The sequence below is a fragment of the Adiantum capillus-veneris genome, chromosome 21 (assembly GCF_014529385.1).
Source record: "Adiantum capillus-veneris isolate H3 chromosome 21, ASM1452938v2, whole genome shotgun sequence".
NCBI lineage: Eukaryota > Viridiplantae > Streptophyta > Polypodiopsida > Polypodiales > Pteridaceae > Adiantum > Adiantum capillus-veneris.
The window spans coordinates 41060888-41077684 of record NC_140951.1 but is presented as its reverse complement, the minus strand read 5'-3'; positions in this window follow the sequence as shown (position 1 = coordinate 41077684).

Sequence of the window (16797 nt, the reverse complement as noted above, 5' to 3'; positions counted from 1 at the left end):
TCATGCACATAGATAGAAGCCTAAGATCAAAGCTAGATGCAAAGTCTAAAAAGTGTTTCTTCATTGGATATGGAGAAGGTGACTTTGGGTATCGCCTATGGAATCCTGAAGATGGTAAAATCTTAAGGAGTAGGGATGTAATTTTTAACGAACAAAATATGTACAAAGATTACTTGGAAAGAAAACAAACAAAAGAAACAGGTGATGAGTACATGGAGCTTGAGGACGGTGAAGACTCAAGGACTGCAAACGGTGACAATGTGCAACAACGTCAACCAAATGAGGAGCCTCAACCTATTCCCCGAAGATCTACAAGAGCAAGTAGACCTCCAGAAAGGTTTGTTCCTTCCTTCAACCATTTCTTGATCTCAGATTCTAGAGAGACGGAATCATATGAAGAAGCTATGCAACATGAATCCAAAGAAGAATGGACGAAGAGCATGCAAGTGGAGATGGACTCACTACATCGCAACCAAACATGGGAGTTGGTTGAGTTGCCTAAAGGTAAGCGGGCACTTCAAAACAAATGGGTGTACAAGCTAAAGGAAGAAGAAGGTGGGAAGAAAAGGTACAAGTCTATGCTTGTGGTAAAAGGTTTTTCTCAAAAGAAAGGTATTGACTTCAATGAAATATTTTCTCCTGTTGTAAAAATGAACTCAATTAGGCTTGTCTTAAGCCTTGTGGCTGCTCATGATCTAAATCTCGAGAAAATGGATGTAAATACGGCATTTCCTCATGGTGACTTAAAGGAGGAAATCTACATTCTTCAACCAAAGGGGTATGAAGTAAAAGGTAAGGAGAAAATGGTTTGCAGATTAAAGAAGAGCTTGTATGGTTTAAAGCAAGCATCAAGACAATGGTACTTGAAGTTTGATCGATGGATGTTGGATCATGGATTCACAAGATGCAACTCGGATCACTGCGTCTACACGAAGAATTTGGGAGATGGGAAATTCATCATCCTAATGTTGTATGTTGATGACATGTTGATTGCAAGTGCTAACATGCAGGACATCAAAGACCGAAAAGAGGAGCTGTCCAAATCTTTTTCAATGAAAGATTTAAGTGCTGCAAAGAGGATACTTGGTATGAAAATATCAAGGGACAGGACGAAGAAGACAATAAAGCTATCTCAAGAAGATTACATCAAGAAGGTACTAGAAAGGTTTGCAATGCAAAATGCAAAACCAGTTTCTACACCTTTGGCTGGTCATTTTAACCTAACGAAGGATATGTGTCCAAAGACACAAGAGGAGATAGCCTATATGTCTAAAGTTCCATATGCTGCAGCGGTAGGTTCTCTAATGTATGCTATGGTCTGGACAAGGCCAGACATTGCACATGCAATGGGAGTTGTGAGTAGGTTCATGGACAACCCAGGTAAAGAGCATTGGCAAGCTATGAAGTGGATACTTAGGTATCTAAAAGGGACAACAACAAATGCTTTGTATTTTGGAGGAACTGGTATTTTTCTAGAAGGGTATGCTGATGCAGATATGGCAGGTGACAAAGATACTCAAAGGAGCACTATTGGCTATGTGTTCACGGTTGGAGGCACAACAGTAACCTGGGCTTCAAAGCTACAGAAAGTGGTTTCACTTTCTACCACGGAAGCAGAGTATGTAGCAATGACGGAGGCAAGCAAAGAAATTCTGTGGCTTCATAGATTCTTAGAAGAGCTTGGATTCAAACAAGACAATTGTGTCTTGTATAGTGATAGCCAAAGCGCTATCCATCTTGCGAAGAACTCAGCCTTTCATTCAAGGACAAAGCACATTGAGGTGAGATATCACTTCATACGCACTCTTTTGGAAGAGGGACAACTAAAGCTAGGAAAGGTGCATACAAGTGAAAATCCTGCAGACATGTTTACAAAGGTGGTCAAAAAGGAGAAGTTGAGCTTTTGCTCATCTTCAATCGGCATTCAAGGATAAGAAGCCAGAATGGAAAGCAGTCACAGGTTTGGTTTGGAGATCAGTCTCCAAGTGGGAGATTGTTAAGTATGGAGCCTGATTTACCCTTGTAATTTTCTGTGGTAAAAGCGCACATTTGTAAGGCCCCCATTATGAGGAGAAGCCATCGTGCGTGAAGGAAAATCACTCACCGGAAACCAAAATTTTCACGGACAAGAATCAGGGGCAAATTTAAAGGAATATTTGTAGACATGTAGTAGTGTTAGTGTGTATACGCGCTTCACCAGGGGCACTTTTCTCCCACTGGGTTTTTCCCCCTGGACATCTGGTGTGAAAGGACACCTTATCTCTTAGGGTTTCATATAAGCTTTGTAGCTCTGAGTTTGTATACACACAATTATTATTCCAATACAGAGAGACAGACTACAGAGATCTCGTACACAAGCTCTGTGTCTTCTCCTTCTCCATCTTCTTCCTACTCTGAGTTGCTGTCTTCCTTCTGTTTCCTGTTTCATCATCTTCAACAATTGGTATCAGAGCAAGGTGATTTCCAGAGCCTCTACTTGCGTTTTCGCGTCCGCGCGCGCAATCGCGGTTTTCAGGCAGTTTTCGGAAAATTTGTTCGTGGGAGCATCCTCGACGTTCCGGGAGTATTCTGAACAGGCGACCTGGGGTTTTACCCCCCTTTCGAAGCCGTTCGAGCCCTCAGAATTTCGTTCTGAGCAGCGTAGCAGAAGTTACTTTTCCGAGGCGTTTAGATCAAGAGGGTGTGCTTTTTGACAGATTTTCTTCAGGTAAACAGTTCTTTTGGGAAGCAGCTTGTCTTAGCTTTGTGCTGAGATTTTGTGTAGAGTTTTGCTTGGATTGGAGAGGAGATTTGTGAATCTCTTGGAGGTTCTTTTGCTCTCTTGTGTGCATCTACAGTATGGCTCAATCTACGGAGAAAGAGATTTTTGGTGCGTTTACATCCGAAGACAAATTGGATGGTACCAACTATTCTCTTTGGTCTTTTATGGCCAAAAATGTTTTGGTTGGTAAAGGATTGTGGGATTACGTATCTGGAGATGAAGTTCGTCCAGGTAGCATTGCACCTGCCACGCCTGGTCGTGGTGCAGCTTTTGGTGCAGGACCCTCACAAGTCACTCCAGAGCAAAAGAGATGGGATACTAAAGATGCACAGGCTATGGCTGTGATTGCCTTAACCATAAAGAGGACAATCACACCACATATCAGATCTTGCAGAACTTCTGAGCATGCTTGGAACACTCTGCAAGCTATGTTTGGAGGAAGAAACGCTGCCAGAATAGAGTTTTTGAAGAAACAACTTGACAAAATACAGATGGACGAAGGTGACGATATTGTCGAGCATCTTACAAAAATCAGGGATCTTAAAGAGCAATTGCTTAGCATTGATGAAGTGATTCCAGAGAAGGACTTGGTTTCCAAAACACTCAATTCACTACCACCATCTTATTTGACTTTTCAGACTTCTTTGACTCTGTCTTTGCGAGCTAATCCTGACCCTCTTCATTTTGAAGAGTTAGTGGCTTTGCTATTGCAGGAGGATCAATCACGTAAGAACAAGTCTTTACAGGTGGATGGTATGGATCATGCTCTTGTTGTACAGAACAAAAACAGGGGTAAAGAGAGTGCTCATCACTCCAAGTCTAGTGCAGGACAATCTTCAGAGAAGTCTAAAGGTGATTCCGACAAGTCCAAGAAGAAAGGTAAATGTCACTACTGCAAGAAACCTGGTCACTACATTAGTGAGTGTAAAAAGCAAATTGCTAAAGAAAAGAAGAAAGAGTCAAGTTTGGTTGTTTCAGCTTCTGGTGATTCTTCTACAGCTAAAGAAGAGTCTGCAAACTTTGTGCAGGATTCTTATGCTTTTGTAGTATGTTCAAATTTTTCTGCTTACAGTGTTGACAAGACACAAATGATTTGGTACTTTGATAGTGGTGCATCCAAGCATATTACTTCAAGGAAGGATTTGTTTTGTTCATTGGATGCAACTCCAGCAGGAAAGAAGGTGACATGTGCAAATAATGCTTCTTATCCAATCAAAGGCGTTGGTAAGATTTTGATTACCATTTCAGATGGTTCAGATTTATGCTTGCCAGATGTCTTATATGTTCCAGGGATCAAGAAGAATTTGTTGTCTGTATCCTCTCTTGCAAAAAATGGTCTTCGGGTCATTTTTGAGGATGACAGATGTGTTGTACGAGATCGAGAGAATGGTTATTCTCTTATCACTACAGGTACGCTGGAAAATGGACTATTTGTGCTAGATCGTTATGAAAAGCAAATTCAGGTATGTATTGCAGAAACAAAGACTCAGGCCATGCAGGATGCTGAGTTGTGGCATGCTAGATTTGGGCATGTTAGTTATGGCAGTTTGATGACTTTACAACGTCATAATATGGTGCATGATTTGTCCTTATTGGAGATGCCACCAAGACATGTATGTGAAGGTTGCGTTCTTGGAAAGATGCACAGATTTGCATTTTCGCAGGATGGTTCAGTTAGAGCGACACGAAAGTTGCAGCTTGTACACAGTGATGTATGTGGTCCTATGAGGACGCCATCTATAGGAAACAGCCTTTATTTTGTGACCTTCATTGATGACTTTTCCAGGTTTTGTTGGGTGTATCCACTCAAAGCAAAGTCAGATGTGTTTGCAGTTTTTCAACATTATGTCGCCATGGTTGAAAATGAAACAGGTTGCAAAGTACAGACTCTTCGTACCGATCGAGGAGGTGAATACATGTCAGGTGCATTTAAGGATTTTTTGGGAAAGAAAGGCATTAAACACCAATGCACTATGCCATACACACCACAACAGAATGGTGTTGCAGAAAGGAAGAACAGGTCTTTAATGGAGACAGCTAGATGTATGCTCAAGGCTAAGAGTTTGCCTCATAAGCTATGGATGGAGGCAGTTGCTTGTGCAGCACATGTTTTGAACAGGTGTCCTACTCGTGCCTTGAAGACCATTACTGCATATGAAGCTTGGTATGACAAAAAACCTTCAGTCAGTTATCTTCGTGTTTTTGGTTGTCTTGCTTATGCTCACATCCCTCAGCAGTTACGTGGAAAGCTTGATGATAAGGCAATCAAATGTATATTTGTGGGGTACAGTAGTGGAAGTAAAGGTTATAGACTTTACAATCCTGCTACAAACAAGATTTTTGAAAGTCGTGATGTAATTTTTGCAGAAACTACTGCTCAACCTATGGTTGCTTTTGATGTACCTCATATGCAGACACATGATGTATTTGAAGGTTTGCTTCCTTCTTTTGTGGAAAATCAAGATTCACAACAGGTTGATAATCTTGATCAATCTTTTGATCAGCATGTGACACCTCATGATGTAGAGGAAATTGTGCGTGAAGAGCAAGAAGTTCTCAGGGAAGAAAGAACCTTGCCTAAATGGGTTCAGAAAACTTTGCAGGATAGCAAGTTGGATGCACCGTTGCCACGGAAAACACGTGCTGGTACTACTTTTGGCAGAGAGCAAGTAGATTTGGCTTGCTTTAGTACTCTTTGTGATGCAGATGAGCCTGATTCATTTGAACAAGCTTTAGAGTGTGTTCAGTGGAAAGATGCTATGCAGCAAGAAATTGATTCTATTCATAAGAATCATACATGGGATCTAGTGGACTTGCCTACAGGTAAAAAGCCTATTGGTACAAAGTGGGTTTTTAAGGTAAAAAGGAAACAAGATGGTACTGTTGACAGGTACAAAGCAAGGCTTGTGGCAAAAGGCTATGCGCAACAGAAAGGCATAGATTATGATGAAACCTTTGCTCCTACTTCTCGTGCGTCCACAGTTAGATCACTAGTTGCAATTGCTGCTCATCATGGTTGGAAAGTGCATCAGTTGGATATCAAAACTGCTTTTTTGAATGGTGATTTGCAGGAAGAAGTTTATGTAAGTCAACCAAGTGGTTTTGTTGTAAAAGGTCAAGAGCAAAAGGTATGTAGATTGCGTAAAGCTTTGTATGGTCTCAAACAGGCTCCAAGAGCATGGTATGAGAAGATACATACTTATTTGATTGGCCAGGGATTTCAGAATAGTCCAACAGAAAGTACTTTGTATGTCAAAAAGAGAGATGGAGTTCTCATTATGCTAACACTTTATGTGGATGATATGCTTCTTACAGGCAATACTGCAGATGAAATTGAAGCGTTTAAAGATGCTTTGAGAAAAACCTTTGAGATGTCTGATCTTGGTTTGCTACATTATTACTTGGGTATTCAGTTTGTGCAATCAGAGGATGGCATATACATGTTGCAAGCAAAATATTTGCATAAAATTTTGGACAAGTTTGGTATGCAAAATTGTAAGCCAATCTCTACACCCGTAGAAACTGGATCAAAGTTGAGCATGCATGATGCTGGAGAAACTTTTGATGTACATACTTATGCAGTAGCGGTTGGTTGCTTGATATATTTGGCAGGCAACACTCGTCCAGACATTCAATTTGGGGTTTCACAAGCAAGCAGATTTATGCACAGCCCAGGTATGCATCATTGGCAGGCTGTGAAGCGCATACTTCGTTACCTTTCAGGTACCCCTAATCTTGCCATGTTCTTTCCAAGGGGGGATATGTATGGAAAGCACAGTTCTATGCAGCTTCTTGGTTACAGCGATTCAGATTGGGCTGGTGATTTTGACACACGACATTCCACAAGTGGCAATTGTTTTTTCTTGGGAAATGCATGTATATCTTGGCTAAGCAAGAAGCAACCCACAGTGGCTACATCAACTTGTGAAGCTGAGTACAGGGCAGCTTTCACGGCAACAGTTGATTGTGTATGGATACGCAGGTTATTGGCAGATCTTTGTGAGTGTCAACAGGCACCCACTACCATTTTCACTGACAGTCAGAGTGCTATGGCAGTTGCAAGGAATCCAGTATTTCATGCAAGAACAAAGCACATAGAGGTTCACTACCACTATGTCAGGGAAAGGCTACATGCAGGGGAGATCACACTAACTTACTGTCCTACACAGGATAACATTGCAGATCTATTTACGAAGGCGTTATCACGAGAAAAGTTTGAAGCTTTCCGAAAAGCTTTGGGCTTACTCTCATACACATGATGATCTGCTACCTTGTACGGATTCACACTATCACTACAGGGGGGATTTGTAGACATGTAGTAGTGTTAGTGTGTATACGCGCTTCACCAGGGGCACTTTTCTCCCACTGGGTTTTTCCCCCTGGACATCTGGTGTGAAAGGACACCTTATCTCTTAGGGTTTCATATAAGCTTTGTAGCTCTGAGTTTGTATACACACAATTATTATTCCAATACAGAGAGACAGACTACAGAGATCTCGTACACAAGCTCTGTGTCTTCTCCTTCTCCATCTTCTTCCTACTCTGAGTTGCTGTCTTCCTTCTGTTTCCTGTTTCATCATCTTCAACAATATTATGGCCGGACGGCGGCTGGAAAGTGGTCGGAAAACAACCGGTCGGGTTGCCGGTGGCCGGTAGTCAATGGCCGATGGCCGGTGGTCGGAAGTCAATGGCCGGTGGCCGGTGGTCGGAAGTCAATGGCCGGTGGCCGAATTCAAAAGCGGACTTGTCTTCTCAAGGGCGGCCACACATGGGCGGATTGGAGGGTCCGATTTGGACTTATTCGCACAAGGGCGGCTACACATGGCTGTCTCTCATAAGAGAGGGCAACCCTTTTGGCCTATAAAAGGAGGCCATTTCTACACACATTTCATAGTGTGAAGTTGATGCAACAAGGTGAGTGTGAGGTGGTGAGAGTGAAGCAAGGCGGGAGCTCCATTAAGGGTATAATCCCTTTGTAAACTACTTCTTGTTTTGAAGTACTAAAGCCATTGAGTGGCTGCTTTCCCGTGGACGTAGCCCACATTGGGTGAACAACGTATATCGTGTGTACTCTCTCTCTCTCTCTCTCTCTACTCTATAATCTCGTGTATATAAATCTGTCTCTCTCCATTAAGTAATCTACTCAATTATCTATTTAGCTACGTCTTATTTCCTAACACTCTGACTACCCATCCTATACGCAAAAATGCAGAACCCCTTTTGCTTCTCCATCTCCCTGCAAAAGGGAAAAGCTGTCTTTATCTCAAGGTTCCCCAATGTCCCATTTCAGGCAAACAGCCAAGGTGGAGAAGCATGACTCAGTTACTCTCTCTCTCTCTCTCTCTCTCTCTCTCTCTCTCTCTCTCTCTCTCTCTCTCTCTCTCTCTCTCTCTCTCTCTCTCTCTCTCTCTCTCTCTCTCTCTCTCTCTCTCTCGTGCGGGTCCTGTGTGTTTTCACTTCTACCACAAGAAGCTTCATGCAATACAGTGGAGCACATTTACATGCAATACATTTGAGCAATGCAGTTGAGCACATTTCCATGCACATTTGAGCAATACAGCTGAGCACATTTCCATGCAATACAGTTGAGCACATTTTCCTTTTTTGAATACAATACAGTTGAGCACAGTTTCCTTTAATGTTTGCAGGCCGATGGAAAGCTTCGAAGGTCATGATGCCCATGCATGACAAATTTTGTACAACTTTGAAAGAGTTCAATGCTGCTTATGGCCTTTCCATGGAGGGTTTAGATCCCAAAATGGTTAGGTGGGAGCAGGTCACTAATCCCGAATGGTTGAGTGTGTTCAAACAAACAAAGGATCCCAGCCAGTGCCGCATCAAATGCAGTAGAATCTGCATAGAAATGTGTGAGTTGATGATGAAACTGCACTACAGTGTATACCAGAAGGCCCCGACCAACATGGAAATTTCCTCTGCATTTGCGAAGGGGTTCGTGAAAGAATTCAGTCATGCCATGATTGCAAGCAGGACAGCCATTAGGTTCAATTGGGTCGAGTTTATAGTGCAGTACTTGTAGGATATTTGAGAGAAGGGCTATTATGAGGGCCATGTTAACAAGTGGAGAATACGCAATCTTCAACTTCCACCTTCAAAATTTGAGGATGAGTCTGTTGACATCTGCCGAGGAGAACATGGCATTGGCAAGAAAGAGTACTGCCAAATCTACCAAGGCCAGACTTCTACCTGATCAAAAGAGTCGATAGGAGGTGGAAGCTTCTTCATTTTGTGGGTTGGAGGAATGGCAATGCATGAAGGCAGTTGTCCTTCATATGAAAACACAGCTACAATATGATAAACATAATCTAAACAATGTGCAAAAGGCTCTGGAACTTGCTAGGGCTTTAAATGCAAAAAATGCGGAGGTCAATCCTATTGTCATGGCCATGAGACAAAGGTTGCAAGCAGCTGAGATGGAGTTGCAGGCTCTATTGCAAAGCAATGATGTGGATGCCCAGCAAAAGATGGAGCTTGAAATCAGAATAGAGACAACCAAAGACACCATAGAGGCTATGGGGTTTCCTCCCGGTGAAGATGACCCCATAGATAGTGACATAGACATAACCTATAAACTGGTAAGTGTTTGTAAGTTTCATCTCTGCACTTTATGTTTGGTACATGTGCTCAACTAACTTGTGTACTTACCATGCTCTTTTTGTCTTGGTTTTGTAGGTTGAGGTGGACATTGCAAAATCCAAGGTGCAGAACTCTGAAAGCCAACTTGAACTTCTGATGCACATGCAGTCCAAGCTGCACGGCTTGTTTCTCCAGACTACCCTAACTAATCTAGCCCTTGCTAGTTTTATGAAGGATAGAGAGGTGCAAGATAGCATCAGAACAAACATGTGTATTGCTTGTGGTCTGCCCCTTGAGGTCCAACCATTCCTTGCAATGGTGAAGCTCCCTTGTGAGCATAACTATTCTCTACTTTGCTGCTACATGCTCCCTTCGGACCACCTGTGATGCTCCCTCCTGCAAAAGAAGCATACCTATCGCATGGTTGTGCAACCTTGCAACACAACGACATCCAATCACACCAAAGATTGGTAAGAAACCATACTTGAATGTATTCTTGCTAGCTAGCATACACGACATATAGTCTGCAAGCTTGATCATATTGGGAATAAAAGGTGTGCTACTTAGCATAATGAATATGCTAATCAGCATGCCAGGTATGCTAGTTATTAAACTATACATGCTAGTTAGCATATACAGTATGACAGTTAACATATTGGATATGCTAATTAGCATATCCAATATACTAATTAGCATATTGGATATGCTAGTAGGCCTACTTGATTGCGTATCGAGTATGCTAACTAGCACACTGGATATGCTAGTTAGATGAGTGGATGTTATTTAGCATATCCAATATGCTAGTAAGCATATTGGGTATGCTTATTAGAATACCAAAGTTAGCATATTGAATGCTAATTAGCATATCTAGTATGCTAGTTAGCATATTGGATTGATAGTTGGCATGCTAATTAGCATACATGATATGCTAATTAGCATACAAGATATGCTAATTAGCATACAGATATGCTAGCTAGCATACTAAATATGCTAGTTAGCATACTTGATATGCTATTAAGCATGTTGGATATGCTAATTACCAATATTTATATGCTAGTAAGCATTTTGGAGCATATTGGATTAGCTTAGAGATTATAAGATTTTCTAGTTAGCATACTAGGTATGCTAGTATGCTAACTAGTATACTAGGTATGCTAGTATGCTGACTAGTATACTAGGTATGCTAGTTATCATATTGGATATGCTTATTAACATACCGGATATGCAAGCTGGAATGATAGTTAGCATACAGGATATGATAATCAGCAAATCTAGTATGCTAGCTAGCATACAAGATATGCTAATTAGCATATCCAATATGCTAGTTACCATACTGGATATGCTAGTAGACCTACTTGATTAGCGTATACAGTATGCTAACTAGCACACTGGATATGCTAGTTAGATGATTGGATGCTAATTAGCATATCTAGTATGCTAGTAAGCATATTGGGTATGCTTATTAGCATATCGGAGTTAGCATATTGAATGCTAATTAGCATATCTAGTATGCTAGTTAGCATACTGAATCTTCTAGTTAGCATACTTGATATGCTATTATGCATGTTGGATATGCTAATTTACCAATATTTATATGCTAATAAGCATTTTGGAGAATATTGGATTAACTTAGAGATTATAAGTTTTTGTAGTTAGCATATTGGATATGCTAATTAGCATACCAGATATGCAAGTTGGAATGATAGTTAGCATACAAGATATGCTAATTATCATATCCAGTATGCTAGTTGGATATGCTAATTAGCATATGTTGTCCTCTAGCAAGCACATAGAAGCTTGTGGGTACACTTGAATTGCTTAGAGATTATAAGGTTTACTACTTAGCATACCTGGTATGCTTGTTAGCATACTTGATATTCTAGTTAGCATATATGATTATGCTAGCTAATATACACGGGAATGCTAATTAGCATACTGGCCTAGTTGCACACATACTCAGCATATCAAACAAACTATGTAGCATACATGACATGCTTGTAAAGGGTCTAATCAAAGATTTTTTTGTTGCGGGCCTCTCAAATCCCTTGCATGATGTGGGTAGTGTGCATGACACCAAAGGTAAGGGAAAGGCTGCAACTGAGAACCCTCCGACTTCCATGCCTGCTGCAATTGACACAGTAAAAGCTTCTCAACAGACAATGGCTAGTGTTAGTGCCAGTGCCTCAGGGGAAACATTGAAGGCTAACAGCATAGAGGACCCATAGGAAGTTGGTGATAACATGCCTGCTGCAATTGACACAGTTAAAAATTCTAAGTAAACAATGTCTAGTGCTAGTGCCAATGCCTCAGGGGAAACATTGAAGACTAACAGCATAGAGAACCCGCAGGAAGCTGGTGATAACATGCCTGCTGCAACTAAAATAGGAAACACTTCTCAGTAGACAATGGCTAGTGCTAGTGATAGTGCCTCAGGGGAATCTTTGAAAACTAACGTCATAGAGGACCTGCAGGAAGTTGGTGATGACAGCCCTCTCAAGGGTTTTTTGCAAAAGGCTAAGGCAAAGAATAAAGTGGGCCTTGAAGAGGTACCTAAAGAAACTGCAAGCAGCGACTGTGGTTCCCCAAAGAAGATGGAGGACAAAGTTGAAAGCACCAAAGGTGAAAAGAAATCCACCCGCTCAAGAGCTTGCAAAACTATGTCAATGACCTTTCCTTTGATTCTATATTGTAAGCAGGCAACTGTCACTGTTCAGTTGTTTGGCCTTTACTTAGTGTTCCCATACCTGCGCCCTTCACTCTTATGGCTATGCCATTTTGAAAAACTAATGCCTCTTGTGGCTGACATTGTAAACTTTTTTATTTTCCTAGTGAAAATGGCTGTGTAATATAATGTTGATTAGCAGTCCATTATAATTTTCTGTCAATCTATGAACTTATTCACTTTGTATCGCTGTTTCTTTGTAGAGGAAGAGAAAGTGGCATAAATTTCATTGCCTGATGTAAATGCGGCCATGCAATGGCAGAAAGTTTCAAAAAGGCGAGTCTGCAAAGCCAGGTAGATAAGGAAAGACAAATTAGAGATTGAAAAGCGGCTCGAATGATATTCACAGCGTGCCCGTAGAATTTTTGAGCGCCTAAATTATGCTCACATCTGGGGAGGTTATATATGCTAAATGGTATCCTCCTCATGACCCAATATGGGTGCCTAAGCGACTGTTGTGTGATGAAAAAAGGGCTCTTTTACTAGATCTCAACGGTCTTTTGGTAAGGGTGGTAGATAAGGAAAGACAAATTAGAGATTGAAAAGCGGCTCGAATGATATTCACAGCGTGCCCGTAGAATTTTTGAGCGCCTAAATTATGCTCACATCTGGGGAGGTTATATATGCTAAATGGTATCCTCCTCATGACCCAATATGGGTGCCTAAGCGACTGTTGTGTGATGAAAAAAGGGCTCTTTTACTAGATCTCAACGGTCTTTTGGTAAGGGTGGTAGAGACTCCCTTTGCCAAAAAGCCCCCTGCATATGTAGATGAAATGATAAAATACAATGTAGAGGGTTGGCATGTGTTCTGTCGCAAGGCGAGCCACAAGTTTTTGGATTGGTGTCTTTAGTTCTTCAGTGTGTATATTTGGAGCACAAGCATGTAGCATAAAGTCATGAGTATTTGTAGGGATGTTTTTAAATTGCAGGTGCCAAGGATTGTCGATATTCTTGCGCAAGAGCAGTGCAAGAGGCAACCCTGGCTAATTAGCAATAAACCTATGTTTATTAAAGATCTAGCCGTGTTTTGGAAATATGCTATGGTGTACAATGCCCAAAACACGCTTCTAATTGATGATAGCCTCTACAAAGTGTCTCAGAACCCAGCACAAGCTTGGCTCGTTGCTTCAAAGCTAGAGGACCAAAGTGCTGAGGAGAGAGAACACTTTCTTATAAAAACTATGAAAGATTGGCTTTTTCTTTGGCTGCAGTCGGATAATTGGAAAGCGTATGTGGCTGACAATACCTTTGATACAGGCTGTAATAACTTCTCTGATGAAGTCCTCAAACAATTGGTAAAGGCAAATAGAAGGCAAATGGAAAAGGAGCAGCAAATGGAAGCTGACCTAGCATACGAGAGAGAGGAGAAAGCTAGGCTGGGGAGGGAAAGAAAAGAAAAGGAGCATCAAAGAGGCGACCTAGAAGGAGAAAGAAAGAAAAAAGCAGAGGAAAAGGCAGCAGAAAAGCGCGGTCTATACATACGCCATGTGAGGAGGCCTAAATATGTTTAGGGGTGTGTGACTCTCATTGTAAAATTAAACCCTATGTAATGTTATTTGATGTTGGAATTAATGATGAGATAATCTTTTCAACAGTTGCCTCCTACTATTCCATTTTTATGTGTTACAGAATTATGTATTGGGTTTTTTGTTAGGTAGCACACACTATAAAGTAGCAAGTAAGTATACAATTAGCATATAATGTGGTAGTTATCATACACTATATGCTAGTTAGCATAATACTGTATGCTAGTTAGCACACCATATAACAACTAGTTAAAATACATTTAGCATATACTGTGCTAGTTAGCATACACTATATGCTAGTTAGCATAATACTGTATGCTAGTTAGCACACCATATAGCATCTAGTTAGCATACACTATATGCTAGTTAGCATAATATTGTATGCTAGTTAGCACACCATATAACAGCTAGTTAGTATACAGTTAGCATATATTGTGCTAGTTAGCATACACTATATGCTAGTTAGCATATACTATATACGCTAGTTAGCATATATTGTTTCCTAGTTAGCAAACAGTATGTAGAAGCTTGTTAGTAAACAATTAGCATATACTGTGATAGTTAGCACACACTATATGCTAGTTAGCATATAATGTATGGTAGTGAGTATCCAATTAGCATATATAGTGCTAGTTAGCATACACTACATGCTAGTTAGCATATATTGTATGCTATTTACAATTGATACACTGTACATAGTATACAGTTAACATATATTGTGCGAGTTAGCATACAGTATATGCTAGTTAGCTTTATGCTAGCTAGCACACACTTTGTAGAAACTTGTTAGTATACAATTAGCATATATTGTATGCTAGTTCGCTTTATGCTAGCTAGCACACACTTTGAAGAAGCTTGTTAGTATACAATTAGCATATATTGTGCTAGTTAGCATATATTGTACACACTAGTCAGCATATATTGTTTGCTAGTTAGCACACACACTATGTAGAAGCTTGTTAAACAATTAGCATATACTGTGATAATTAGCATACACTATCTGCTAGTTAACATATATTGTATGGTAGTGAGTATCCAGTTAGCATATATTGTGCTAGTTAGCATACAATATATGCTAGTTAGCATATACTGTATTCTAGTTCCAATTGAGACAATTGATACATTGTAGATAGTATACAATTAACATATATTGTGCGAGTTAGCATACAGTATATGCTAGTTAGCATATATTGTATGCTAGTTTGCTTTATGCTAGCTAGCACACACTTTGTAGAAGCTTGTTAGTATACAATTATCATATACTATGGTAGTAGTAAGCATACACAAGATACAAAATAGAATAGAAGACCATGACGCTCATGTCAAAAACCGAATGGCATGCTGTTATAGATTGCTTCATTCTTTGGGGGTGATTGTGTACATTTGCCTTCTCCTTTGCATGTGTTCCATGGGTATCTTGATACAACGTACAAGATTTGAAAGTATGTAAACAACAGGTTGATTTTAGTCTAGTTTGAAGGTGTATGCATCCACTTGCTTGTAATACAGTCCTTGCATGACATAAAAGCCTTTGTCAATTACATTGTTCCACTCATCAATGAAACCTTGTTTTTCCTTTTCTTTTACTGCAATGCACTTTACCAAGTAAAAGTCTACATTCTCATCATTGGTTGTAGCATCTGAATTCACTACAAAAGCGTCACCAACACACAAAGCACTACTTAATGCATCATGGTGGCCTTCATACACAAATTTTTCATATCTAGCGATCTGTCCTTCAAGGGCATCATCAGTCGGAGTGTCTTCTTCATCCTCAACTTCATCCGACAATGGCATCGGAAAGTTATAATCCCAAGGCTGCACATGAGATTTGTTAGTGCAGTGATTCCAATTGTGTTAAGTATGGAGCCTGATTTACCCTTGTAATTTTATGTGGTAAAAGCGCACATTTGTAACGCCCCCATTATGAGGAGAAGCCATCGTGCGTGAAGGTAAATCACTCACCAGAAACCAAAATTTTCACAGTCAAAAACCAGGGGCAACTTTGACTTTTTTTCCCTCGCCGGAATATTGTGGCAGGACGGCGGCCAGAAAGTGGCCGAAAAACAACCGTCGGTTGGCCGGTGGCCGGTAGTCAATGGCCGGTGGCCAGTGGTCGGAAGTCAATGGCCGGTGGCCGAATTTAAAAGCGGACTTGTCTTCTCAAGGGCGGCCACACATGGGCGGATTGGAGGGTTCGATTTGGACTTATTCACACAAGGGCGGCTACACATGGCTGCCTCTCATAAAAGAGGGCAACCCTTTTGGCCTATAAAAGGAGGCCATTTCTACACACATTTCATAGTGTGTGAAGTTGATGCAACAAGGTGAGTGTGAGGTGGTGAGAGTGAAGCAAGGCGGGAGCTCCATTAAGGTTATAATCCCTTTGTAAACTACTTCTTGTTTTGAAGTACTAAAGCCATTGAGTGGTTGCTTTCCCGTGGACGTAGCCCACATTGGGTGAACCACGTATATCGTGTGTACTCTCTCTCTCTCTCTCTCTCTCTACTCTATAATCTTGTGTATGTAAATTTGTCTCTCTCCATTAAGTAATCTACTCAATTATCTATTTAGCTACGTCTTATTTCCTAACAACTGGTATCAGAGCAAGGTTTGCTCATAGCTAAATTATCTCAAGGAAAGGATTCCTTGAATTGAGTGGGAGTTATGGGGGAGAAGGGAAGCTCAAGATTGAGAAGTTCAACGGCAAAAACTACCAACATTGGAAGATGCAGATTGAAGACTATCTCTACCAAAAGGACCTCTATTTGCCACATGCAGTCTTGCGAAGAAGCCCCCAACAATGGCAGATGAAGCATGGATTGTCCTTGATCTAAACGCACTGGGAACAATCCAGTTAAGCTTGGCGTCAACGGTGGCCTTCAATGTTTCGGAGATGAAGACCACGGAGGACTTGATGAAGTCACTTGACGACTTCTACGAGAAACCATCGGCATCCAATAAGGTATTTCTTATGAAGCGCTTGCTCAATCTAAAGATGGCAAAGAATGGTTCAGTTGCAGAACACCTAAATGACTTTAACACAAACATAAGTCAACTTCGATCGGTGAAAATCAATTTCGATGACGAAGTGCGAGCTCTCCTTATACTATCATCTCTACCGGATAGTTGGGACAGCCTTGTGATGGCTGTAAGTAATTCTATTTCTGGCACAAATACTCTTAAGTTTGA